A 13420-nucleotide genomic window follows, 5' to 3' on the forward strand; every position below is an offset into this window, starting at 1 on the left:
GACCTGGCAGTGGCACAGGTAGTTAAGCTTTACTGACTCTTCCAGTGCCAGACCATTTTCATTTGCTTTTTGTACTTATTCCTAAAGCTGATATTTTTAACTTGAGATTAGTTGCCTGAAGCTAACTTTGTTGGGCTATTTAAGATAAAACATTTCAGCCGTACCTGGGAGCAAATACTGGCATAAACCTGACTATTTTTCCTTAAAATAAAGCAAGTCCTCCTGGACATTTTATTGACATCAGCTCCACACTCAGGAACAAAGATTAAAAATTAATTAAAAGGCTCTGAAATCCTTATTCAGCATTCTTTGACATGGGTTTTTGAAAGCAATTTTCATGAGTAAGTCTGCACGGTACTGAAGTGGTACAGTAATAAAATTCAGAAGCTAATGAGGACTTTTGTCTGAAACTGCAGTAATGGATTCTTACTTTGTTTAGAGGTAATAGTTCATTTTAATATAAATTAATTTTAATACAGCTGGTTCCATGAAACAGTAGCAAGCTGCAAGCAAGTGGCTTTACTTCCAAAAATCTGTAAATTGGAGAATGATAACGTTTAATAATTACAGAATTTTGTGAAATAATTGTGTTGGTGAACCAGTAAATGTGAATTAGCATTGCATCATGCTAAAAGAGAGAGAGAGAGGAAAAAAATATTGATATGGATCTTTTTGTATGTTTAATGATTTTGCATAAGTACCACACTACTTTCTATGAGTAGTTTTCCAACACTGAATGCAGCTCATCAAATATAGTAAGTATCATAGATAGTCTTCAGCTGAGACATGTATCTCCTTGGCAACTCTTAACTCTTTAGTTGTCTTTCTTGTGATTTTTTGGTAAGTGAAGTATGTCACTGAAGTCCATCCATGTGAAAAGCATAACTGTTTCCTCAGAATTAGGAGAAAGGACTGTCCAGCAGTTTTTAACATTGTTGAAAAAACACAACCTGATCTAGACAACATAGTGGGTAATTAAGATACAGCAAGAAAGTCCAATGAAATAGTTATTTGCGATAATCACAGAAGAAGAACTCATGTTGTAGTTCTTGGCATAAATAAGGTACAGTGAATATTTAACTAAGAAGTAATCAAAGTCTGTTTTGTTGTCTGTAACTTAATTTGTTAGAGTTAAGTTCTATGGTGGTAGCTCCTTATTTTTGCAAGGGGAAATAGACAAAGATGTTCAAAATCTGTCATTTTGTTTCTGTCTGATCTGGGTTATCCCTGGGAGAAAGAACTTGCAAGAGTTGCAATGGGAAATATATTGTGCACTGCGTGAAAGAAGGTATTGCACAAACTAAGGGAAGGACAGAAGATGAGAGCAAAGACCTTTTTTCTTGACCTTGACCTTCAGTAGTCTTTCTTATAAAGATGAGGGAGCATATTCTTTTCTTTTCTTTTTTGGGCGGTTGGTTGTGGGGTTTTTTTTTAAGGCTAGAAAATAAGAACATTTGCTGCTGACCTGAATAAATGTGTAGAAAATGCCTTGTGCTGAGAAGTATTACGGATAAGCTTGGTTTGCGAAATGTCAGTGTGGGTGGACCTGAGATGATTGAAAGGAGGGATGTCATGAATTCTTTATAAAGATATACTTGCCCCAAACTCCATAACATTTGTGAGAGTTGTTCATCGGTAGTATGAATAATGTTTTGGATTGGTGTCTGTGGTATGTCCTATTATTGCGGCTCCGCAAACTCAGAGAGAAGTGGATGCCCCATGTCTCTTGGAGAGACGTTTCTTTGTTAAACACTGGCATTGCTGGTGAGCTTTGAAGTTCTCTCATTCTTGCAGGTTTTTCTTGGTGTAGTAGAAAGAAAATATTCCTTTAAATTCTTCTTGAAATGTTTTTTAACAGAAATTGAGCCATACCGAAACATTAGAAGTAGGGAAATGAAGGAATCTGCAGTTCTAAGAATATTGCCAAGAAAAAAAGGATTCTGTGCAATAATCATTTCCCCCTAAGTAGATACAAGAAATGTGTGTTTTGCCCTTTCTAGCACATTGAAAGCACTGCCCCAAGTAAGTGACAGAGGTGAGTTGCCTTCCATCTTTCTTGTGCTACACCTTCTGCTCACTGAAAGTTTTCATGTTTGGCAACCTAATAGATGTGTATCTCTGGATTTCTGCATAGCCCTGACAACCAACAAAACAAGCACATTTATAAGCATTCTAGGAGAGAAACACGGGGAAATACTGTTGCAGGAATGAGGATCCTGCTGGTTCTGGATTATGAAAACAAGCATGATGGAAAGAGATTCTGCAAAGATTAGGGGTGGAAGTGTTCTGAAAGTACTATTGTAGGACTGCAGCAGTGTTAGGAGAGTATTTCCTCACAGAGGCAAGAGGAAGATGATCCTCCTGCAGCCTCACCAAGCTGCTGTTTAGGAGTGAACCCTGAAATGAGTCATTAACTGCTTTAACCTTGGATAGCTAACAGAAACAAACCAACACAGAAACAGGGAACAACCTGAGAGCTAAGAAGAGTGAAGGCTTTATAGTGAACATATATTAAAATAGGGTTCAGGAAAAAGGTGAGTTTTGCACATACAATATTCCAGCCTGGGTTTAAAATGGTAGCTGGGAGCAGAATCTGTGATAGTGAGTTAAGCTTCACTTACCATGATGTATTGCATATTTCTGTCAGCATCACTATGGAAATAAGACTTTCAGAAGCAACCAAAAATACTTGCTCTTTTAGTGAGTAACAATTTAAAGCATAACTATATATAGGATAAAAGGCTCCTTAAAAAAAGTAAAACTCATATTACATGTCCTAGGAGATAGTATATGCCAGAAAGGAGATCAGAGTTAATTTTCAATTCACTAGCTTTGGGATCAGTTAAGGACCTGAGTCAAAGCCATGTTTTCAACTGTTACCAGAATGTTTTATTTTCAAAGATAGGGTGTGCTAGTGTAAGGTATAATAGCGTGTATAAAGGATGTATGCTGAAACATGATAGAGATCACTGACTTCAGGAACCAGTAGAACAGATTAATGTTACAGTGGGTTTTGTATAGGCCTCAGGGTCCAGCTTTTTAGCACCAGTTGTCTGAGTTCTTCAGGTTTCTATAGAAACCTTTTGTATGAGACTTTAAATAGAGGCTCTGCATGTACCAAAAATGTAAGAATTCTCTGGTGTCTTTGGTTACAGGATTCTTCTTTCACCCAAAAGTCAGGTCTTCTATTGAGAAGATCAGAGATACTCCGGCAGGAACAATGCTGTAGCAATAACAAATATATGTATGATTTACATCATTTTGTGATCTTAGTTTATGTTTTATATACATACACTCTCCAAAGCATATAATCCTCCCCAAAGTTTCTATGCCTCATTTAATAATACTTGAGTATTAATTAATTTGTAATTTCTTTAGGAAACATAAATGTTCCTTACAATTCTGAATGTACATTAACTAATGTCTTCTATGAAAGGTCAACATTATTGGTAGAATTATGCTTAGAGACCATGAGACAAATTCTGCCTTCATCTGGGAAGATAAGACTCACAGTGAAGACAGATACTTGTGTTCGTTACATGGAATCGTGCAATCATCGAATGAGCTCAGTTGGAAGGGATCCATCAGGATCATCTAGTTCTGGCCCTGCATAGGACACCCCAAGAATCACACCATGTGCCTCAGAGCATTGTCCAAACACTTCTTGAACTCAGGCAGTCTATGCCATCTATATCTTTAAAAAAAATTCTCTGTCTCTTCTAAGATGTATTTTATATAGCAATTTGCCCAGAAGGATGTAACTATGCTAAACACAACCTTGCCAAAGAAGCTCATTCTAATAAAATATAAGTAAATAAAAATACTGAGCCAAGGTTCTTTGATGCCAGACGGTTTTCCTTTTGCAAGTCTTTCCATCCAAGTAAGTCTAGCCACCTCCAGCTTAACAAAATACTTCATCTCAAAAATAAATAAATGTCTTCCTACAGTACTTTTCATTAGTGAGATTTTTATCTTGGGATGTTTTTTGCTTGGATGGTCCATTTCTCATGCAAAATGAGCTGAGGACAGTTTTTTTCTCTTGGCATGCTAATTTTGCCAAAAAGTAAGTTCAATTAAAGTTTTCCTTTCCCCAAACAGCCATGTTAAAGTTTCACTTTAAAAAAAAAAATGAAAAATTGAAACTTCTATTTTCTGATTTCTACTTCACATTTCCACTGCTTTCCAGGAAAAAAGAAGTCATCCAAACATCTTTTGAGAAACAGAGTGGCCACAGAGACAGTGAAAACTGATTATCTTCAGTTCATTAACTCACTACACCAGTTTTTGATGGCATAATTGCTGCCTTCTAGAAATTGGTTTTGAAAGGACTAGTTCTTTAATCAATCAATGAACTCCTCCTTTTCCTGTTACTTCCTGTGAAATATTGTGATTTTATTGTGAAATTATATTTGTTTGGGGTTTTTTGTTTGTTTTTCTGAGGTAAATTCTTTGTCTATTTGAGTGAAGGGTAAAATGCACAATTACAATAACAGGACTTGGATTTCATAGGAATGTTATGCTATTAGATGTCCTGTAAACTAAACATGCTCTCCATTCACTTTGGTATTGTTCTTCCGGAAAATCCAATTTGTTCACACAGGCAATTTACATGTTGCTGCGTGGGAAGTCCTCGGTGGTGGAGATGAATGCAAAGATGTTGTAGTTGGAGCTGGTAATTTCACATGCTACTGGTAGATAAGACCCCACATAAGGAAAACTTTTTTCGACACTACAACTATAGTATCAATGCAACTGGCCAAAACAGTCATCTTTCTAGATATGGACATGCTAGTTATTTCCTACAAATCCATAAGTTATTTGAAGACCAGAATGGAATACAATAGAATTGAATAGTCCCAATTGGAGGGGACCTTCAATAATCATGTAGTCCAAATACAAATAGCAGTGAAAAGGTAAATTTCTAGGGGGTTTTTGAATGAAAAAGTTGACTGTAGGGTTCCCTGTGAGTGTAGCAGCAATAGGGGGAAAAAAGAATCATTAAAATCTGCCTAGTGCAAAAACAGACTCAAAACAGAAACAGCTGCTCTCAGACAGCTTGCTATCTATGTCAGCTGAACCCTTTGGAGAAAATTTAGTATTACTTGTAAACTAGAACTACTTGTAAACTCTGATCAGTTAATAATAAGTATGCTACATAACTCATGATGGTTTACAGGTGCAAAATCACAGTGACTGTACAGGTGAGGGACTGGAACCATTCCACAGTCCATGGATTTATAATTCATGATTCCATGGAAAAAGTCTGTTTAAAACAAAAGCAATAAATTCCAATGAAGTCCAACTCCTGTCCTGGTGCAGGACACCCCAAGAGTCACACCATGTGCCCGAGAGCATTGTCCAAACACTTCCTGAACTCTGCCAGGCTTGGTGCTGTAACCACTTCCCTGGGTAGCCTGTTCCAGTGGCCAACCACTCCCTGGGTGAAGAACCTCTTCCTGATATCCAACCTAAACCTCCCCTGACACAACTTCATGCTCTTTCCTTGGGTCCTGTCACTGGTCACCACAGAGAAGAGATTGGTACCTGCCCCTCCTCTTCCTTTCACAAGGAAGTTGTAACTGCAATGAGGTCTCCCCTCAGTCTCCTCTCCTCCAGGCTGAACAGACCAAGTGCCCTCAGCCACTCCTCATACAGCTTCCCCTCAAGGCCCTTCACCTTCCTCGTGGCCTCCTTTGGACACTCTCTAATGGCTTCATGTTTTTTTTTTACAGAGGTGCCCAGAACTGCACATGGGACTCAAGGTGAGGCTGCCCCAGCTCAGAGCAGAGGGGAACAATCCCTCCCTTGCTCAGCTGGTGACGCTGTGCTTAATGAACCCTGGGGTTTTTTTAAAAAATCCTCTGAATTGAAGTATTTTGTATTTGTATATTGAAACAGCTAATAAAATACTTCCAAACCACTAACATTTTCAAATACTAATTACTTGATCAGTCTTGTGCATGACTTTGCATGCTTCTCATCTCAAAGATCCATGAGGATCAATCTTTCAAACTTTGTCTGCTTAACTCATCCTCATTTAAAGACAAGATTGAATCTTGTCGAAATGCAGAGAAACTGTAGATGAAAGATCCATCACAGTGTAAATGAAAGGGGCAAGTTAATTTGGATGAAGGTTCAACAACATGTTCTGAGACAGGACAGAGGAGTAATATCACTCTGTTGAATTACACTTGTTTTGTATGTCATCTTTTGTTCAAAATTATTTTCAGCTCTATGATTTAGATGTTTCTGTTGCTGTGTGACTGTACTTCTTTTTTCAGATGCATCTCAGTAAGTTTTTTGCCTTAATATGGCATTTGCCAAATTTCTCATGCATTCTTTGAAAGATCTTTCTCTTGCTCTCTTTGTAAGTTGAGCAGTGTCAGGTAGAAGAATATGCGTGTGTACTAGAAAGCCTAAAATGCCTCAGTTCCAGAAAGATGCATTAACTGGCTCTTGCATGTGGTGTTCTTTCTTGGGAGTTGATACCTAGATGGGGGATGGATGTCCCAGGTTTTAAAACAAGACTTCATCACATTTCACAAAAAAACCCAAATAAACAGTTCTGATTGTAGCTCTGATAACTTCTTAGCTAGTGTAATAGTCACTTCCCAGTAAACTGATTTCCCTTTGGTTAAGTCCCATGTGGCATATTTTAGATGGATCCACTGAACTAAGTTCAGTGTTCAGAATAAAACCTTACCAGCAGTAGATGCTTTCTATTTAAGGTCCTTTGGACTTGGTTAAAATGGGATTTTTTTTAATTTTATATTTTCTTTTTCAACATCAGTGGAATGTTTGTGCCTATACATTTTCAGAATTTGTTTAAAAGATGCATGAAGTGAGTGAAAATTTCCTTTTCCATTTTACCTTCAGGATACAACTTTGCAGTGACTGGAAAAAATGTTAAGCTTTGAAAGAGCATTTGCAGTGTCTAAAACAGGTGCTTTAGTCTATAAGAGAGAACTACATGCAATTCAGATACAAAGGTCTAGAGCCCACCCCAATGCTAAAAATTTGTCTGTCATTCTCCTAATTAGTAAGTATTATATTCCCAGTGAACTCTAACTGAGTTATGAAGCAGTCCTCTGCAGAATTGGAGTACAATATATGAGAGCCAGGTAATTACAAGCTTTCTAGACATGTCAAACACAAGCCTGTCAGCAAGGGCTCCACAAATAAAAAATCTTAGGTCTTGAAGGAAATTTTTCATTACAGTTCTCTCCACATAGAGTCATATTCCAGGGTATTTTCTGCATCTTTTATGACACAGATTAACTTTCTGCAGCCACTAGAGACAGTAGATTGGATATGACTCAAATCATTACATATTCCTTCTAAAAAAGGTGTTAATAGTTCAAATAAGAGTACTACAAACTGAAACTGAGTTGGCTTTGCAGAGATAATGAGTGGAACTTTTTTAGCTGTAATGGCCTATTTGCTACCTACTGACTTGACATCTATTGAGATGATTCAGAATAATATTTTATTTATTGCTGATTGCCTCATGGTTTGTAATACTGAGTAATTCATGGAAAGAATAATCTTATCACTGTGACCTTAATAACTTTGTCCACCAAGGAAAGAAGTACACGCAGGGAAGCAGTTATGGAACTAATTTTTCAGTAGATTGTTTTGTTACCTGTATCCTATATGAATTTACTTTTTGAAAAAGAGAAATGAAGTTTGTTTAAAATTATTGTTTAAATTCTATTATAAACTTCTTTATTAGAAGTATTTTTGGGTTAGATAATTATTTTGCAAACTGGATGCAGATACGGGCCCAGCACCAAAGCTATGTAATATATGCATGTATTGAATGATTCATAATTCCAAACCTGCCAAAGAACTGAAAACAGTATTATATTCCTAGTAGGCATTAGAAGAATTATTTTGCAAACATGCAGGTGTTACACATGCATGACCAGTGGCAAAAGTGATGATGAAAACAATATAATAATACAACAGTTTAGATTAAAAAGTCATGAAAATAAAGAAAAGTTCAATTAATGATATCACAAACTAGGTATTACTTAAAAATTGCATAAACAGCTGGCCTGTAACAAGCCATGCTTTTAATCAAAATAATGAGTCTACAGTTCAGCACTGTTCATGACTCAGAATAGTCTTTCCCTACAGCACAACTTCCTAACAACCCTTCGGGTATCATTCATTAAACTCAGACTCGTAACACTACATAAAGCACAAGGATATACAGGACAAGATGCTTTGAAAATGTAACCATCTACAACTTTGGAAAGCCCAGCTTCATATAAAGTCCTTTAAGAACAATTATGTAGCACACTTGTTATAAAAAATCAACTCTTTTTCCTCACCCATTCTGTGAGCATTGCATGCATCTTCAAGTTTATTTCTATGAAATACTGATCTTGTCACACAGTGACGTATTCTTAATTGTTTGAAACATGAAAATTTTGAAAATATTATTGCACAACTTTTTTCTTTTTCTTTTTATCTAAGTTGAATTTGACACAAATAAGCAAAACCATCAGAAATCTGAGACAACATCTACCCCAATAATGAAGCCTGAACTGAAAGAAGCAAAATTGATAGCACTTCAATATGAAGTAAGCTTCCCTGAAGTGTAATAATATTTGAAGAGAGAAGTAAATAATTTATGTTAAATTCAGATTTATTTAATTTCATTTTATTGCCACCTTGTGCTCTCTTCTCCTGTTTCTGATAAGAGTTTAATTACTGAAGTTATCATGAGTTCTATCATATGGTTAGACTTCCAAGTATAGGGCACAATTATAGTAGTGCAGGCTCCTAAAGAAGGTGGAAGAGCTGAGTACGTCTTTAAGCTTAAAAGAGGTTGCAGAGCTATCATCCGAGTGCTGAAATAATGTTGCAGTGGGGATCCTGCAACACGCATATATCAAACCAGGAGTCCCGTGGAAAGGAAACATATATACGGACAGACAGATTCTTGATAGCTGTTTCAGAGATGTTTATTTCTCCAACCGCATGGCCGGAGCTCTGCCCAGGAACTGTTCCAGTCACGGGACCAAGGGTCCTTCTGCCCGCGCAGGGAACACAAACCAACCAATGGGAACAAGGCTGAGCAGGGACAGGAAACCCCGTGTCTGTGCCCTCAGGGCCTCTCTCCCAGGGCTACATGGCAGGGGAGGGACCCCAACAAAATAAAACTGTTTATTGTTAGTGCTTCTCCAGTAAACAGGTTGGTGTTTGATTTTTGAATAACTAATTTTTAATATAAAATTATCTTGAATCAAAAAGAGTAAACAAGCCTTGGATCCAGATCCATTTTTAAATCGAGTGAGGCATAATCAGTGTCACATATGTGGTTTTTGCAACCCTTGTTTTGCTTGCCGATCTAAATAGCTGCTTCTCTTCAAAGTTAGCAAAACAACATACAGCAATGTCTTTGAAAACACGACTATGCTACAGGTACCTTAGCAAGCTGCAGTTTGCATCTGACACTCGATGAGCTTCCTCCACAAGGCGTTCCGTGGGAACAGTAACCAACATTTACAACCTTGCAACATTATTCCCGAAAGTGCTGCCTGACTCATGTTCATTTGAAAGAGTTTTCAACTCTGAGGAAAATTACAGGATGTAGACAATTGTTGTAAAAGACTCTGTTAACAATGTTAGTGTACAGCCAAAGACAATTATCATGCTTATAGAATATTACAGAAATATACCATTTTCTATACAGGAAGACTGAAAAATGTGTGTGTGATATTTACACAGACCTGTAACATGCCATGGTCTCCAGAAATGTCTAGGTATGAAAAAATATTAATGAAACTTTATAATATAATTCTCATGGCACAATTTATAAGAGAAGTAGATTTTTAAGGTGGTATAAATTATGTGTTCCTCTTCATCATCCTCTGCAAGCATGAAATGTGCTCTGATTTTTAATAGCATTGCAGTGGTATTAAAATGATACTTTTAATGTTTTGTTGTGTTTGGGTTTTTTTTTTTAAACCAGTGGAAATCTATCTTATTCAAATTTGTAAGTAACACTAGTTTAATTTTGAAGAAAACAAATATTCCTTAAATGTGAATGGAATGATCTTCACATGGACAAAACTGCCAGTTTGTAATTCTTAGTGGTTTTGTGTTGCTTAACTAGTTATCTTTTTGCTCTGACAAAATACTCTCATTTTATATGTTTCTAAACTTCAGATTAGAAGTGTAGGAGTCTAGTTCCTTAATTTCATTTCCAGCTCCTATACCACATAAAGGTAATTTTATATATTTGTTTGTTTCTTTGTAAAACAAAATTAAACAAACAAAAAAATATTTTTTTCCATTTCAGCAGTACTTTTCTGTTCAAGTTTTTATTTGCCATCTTAAACCCAAATTAACAGAACTCATGAGCTACACAATATTAGACTCTGAATTCTGAATGCGTATGTTGTTAAGTAATTTTTATTTTCCTAGCAAGTTAAGAGATACCTTCCTTAATATGGGAATGCTGTTGAGAATTTGTGTCATTCTCACATCAGCAAATATAACCAGGAGAGCTCATTTTATGCTTTATAGATTTGGAGAAGTAACCACACCAGACCGCGATGCCTGTAGAGATGACACTGTCATGTTGAAACTGGCAGTGCTGCATTGTGACTTATACTTCACTGAAGATTTGACTAAATGTCTTCAGCAGAGGATTTTGATAAACTATTAAAGGAGGCCAGCACCTCAAAAGTTGCTTGTTTTCAGAACATTTTCAGTGATGCAAGTGCAGATGAGGGGTATTTGTGTTTGGATGTCTAATGTTGACTCCAGTAGAAGGCAATGGAGCAAGTCACCAGAAATACTAATAACAATTCTTCCATCTCCTCATTCAGTATATTCCTTTCATAATCAATGAACTGAAACTTGTGATTAAAATCACAGCAAAAGGAATGCACTATACTTTCACAAGTCATGTTTCTATATTGCTGTAATTGAAAAAATGATACTTTCCTTCATGGAAGAAGTATGGGAGTTCCCCTTTCTTACAGGTAAATAGATTCTTCTCTGTTTGGGTTCTGCATATCTTTATTCTTGGCTAGCAACATTTTTTCTGTATGTTAGAAGCAATGTTGGAGAGAACCCCCCTCTTTTATCCCACACACATTTTTTTTGTGGCTCTGTCAATGTCACATTCAGGAAGGTCGCAATTACTTTCTTATCCCAAATTCTAATTGCAAAATGCAATAAATGTAGGTGGAATAATGATAGCTGAACAGGGAACAGTATACAGAGAAACAATATTTTGAAATTCTTTCCTGTTGTGATGAAATAAGTCAGTCATTCTGTATTTAATGAAGAAATTTCTGAGAAATGGATATCCCCTTTTCTATGGCAAGGAAGGAAAACACTCTGAAATTTTTAGTCTGTTTTAATTTTTTCTGTTTCTGAATGAAGAAGAGTTTGTAAGCTTCTGTGCCTCACACCATTATGCTGCTATGTTGTGGTGTTGCAGGTTCATTTCTTTTCTTTTTTTCTTTTTTTTTTTTAATAGTATAACATACATTATGTTCTTCTATTTCTTATTATGAATAATCTTTTATGAATGGAACTTAATCATAATTCAAGTGCCACTAAAATAAAGGTTAGATTCTCTGTATATAACTTCAGTGGAAAAGCTTTTATAAATTACTTTATTGTTTCGCAGGCCTTGGAGAGTGCTGTTGTGGATGGCAATGAGTGTGACTCATCTGGCTATAGAGCTGGAAGTGTAATATTAAAGAAAATAAATAACAAGACTGAAAAGAGCATTAAATGAGGAAATGAGGCAAGGATGCGTGAGACAGAGGTTAGTCTACTGCATGTAAGTAGATACCACCTAATTACTTGGGAAACAGAACTTAGTGAGGAAAGTGCAAGATCGTGAATGATCTAGAAGCACACTAGGATATGCTTGGCTTCTCAAACGTAGCAACTTTCCTTACAGCAAAAGGTGGCTGCCTTACTGCCCTTCTGCAGTATATGGATGAATAGTTTGAAAATTGCAGTCTTGAAGGGAAATGCATTAGAATTGTTGAAAAAGAGATTTATACTTCTCGAATTTTTTGTTTGGTTTTAATGCTTTTTTAATATATCTGCTATTATAAGGAGGGTTTTGCATTGCTCATAGATGGCTCACCATATTCAGTGTCAAAAATCATGGGGTTTTATTACTTAAAAAAAGAAAAAAATGCCCCAAATCATGCCCTTAGTTTAAGATTTTACTATGCAAATCTTTAACAAACTACAGCTGGAAACGGTAATGTAAATTTTGTTGCATGAAAAACTGATCTGAGAGCCACCAATGCAAATAGGGCAGTGCCCACTGTCACTCACAGGAAGGACATCACCGTCCACATTTTAACCCCAAATCTGTGCATTACTTTTGAGGAGTCCTTGTTCTTACCGTGCTATTTTTTTTTCCTCCCCCTAGAACTTTTATTCTTTTATAGAAGAGGAAAATAACTCTTCCTGATTTACAAAAGAACATTCAGTGCACAAACTTGCTTTTTTTCTTTTTATCAGTTGACAATTGACTGTGGACAGAAATACTTTTCCTTTCCTTTATCACTCAAATGTGTTTATGTTATTAGGTTAAAGACCACCAAAACTGCCACCCTACTTTATGCAGATATTGCTTGGGCAGTCTGTTTAATACAGAATGTACTAAACTCTACCTCCAGTAAGTTTATTTTAGCAAAAAAATAATCAGGGCATTCAGGCATTCTGTTGATGTGTAGTTGCACTAATATTGATGACAGCATTGACATGGCCAAACCCATAAGAGACGTTTATATAAAGAAGATTTAAATAAGTGTTCAAGTCTTTCCAAATTCAGTGTTCATATATCCTAGTAAGCTAAGGACATAGAATGAAACTGCTTAATAATTTTCATGAGAAACCTTGTGAACAAGTTGCGTCTACAAAAGATGCAGAGATTAATAAGGGTGTGCTCATCAACATTTTGCTGTTTGAGTAAACAGTTTTTACTCATACAATCAAATGAAATCTTTTGCAGTTCATTTTTGAGATTTTGAAACAGTTATTAGCAAAGCCTGCTGGGAAAACCAACAATAAAACTATATGATAATTTCATTGATTGAACATATTAATGTATTAAATATTTATTAATACAATGAGTCTAACTATTTCTTATCAAAATGGATTAGAGGGAAGCTTTTTATTCCACAAATTGCATTTTGGATTTTGAAATAAGCAAGGATAATATGTCTAAGTCTTACGAGAATCTTTATGTTATCTAAATATTATATCTCAGATTTTAGGACAGAGCAAGGGAGAGTTCTGTAGGTCATTCCTAGATGAAGAACAGGAGGTTGCAGGTCTCTTCTTTCCCAAGTTCAGGCTCACACCATTCGTGCCCCACAGTTCCAAGTACATGCTCCAGCTCATATAACTCTGCTTGCTCAGAGAC

General features: G+C 36.2%; 1 long non-coding RNA gene across 12 annotated transcripts in view; it reads left to right on the top strand.

Annotated features, from left to right (window-relative positions):
* Positions 1 to 13420, top strand: part of LOC125327995 — a 120536-nt gene that overhangs the window by 64721 nt on the left and 42395 nt on the right. For 9 of the 12 annotated variants that reach the window (XR_007204490.1, XR_007204489.1, XR_007204485.1 and 6 more), the window contains exons 3-4: positions 5733 to 5762; positions 11657 to 11812. This is a non-coding gene — a long non-coding RNA (uncharacterized LOC125327995). The remainder of the gene's footprint in view (positions 1 to 5732; positions 5763 to 11656; positions 11813 to 13420) is intronic. The other 3 variants (XR_007204481.1, XR_007204482.1, XR_007204486.1) reach the window with 2 other exon arrangements.

The sequence above is a fragment of the Corvus hawaiiensis genome, chromosome 6 (genome assembly GCF_020740725.1).
Source record: "Corvus hawaiiensis isolate bCorHaw1 chromosome 6, bCorHaw1.pri.cur, whole genome shotgun sequence".
Lineage (NCBI taxonomy): Eukaryota > Metazoa > Chordata > Aves > Passeriformes > Corvidae > Corvus > Corvus hawaiiensis.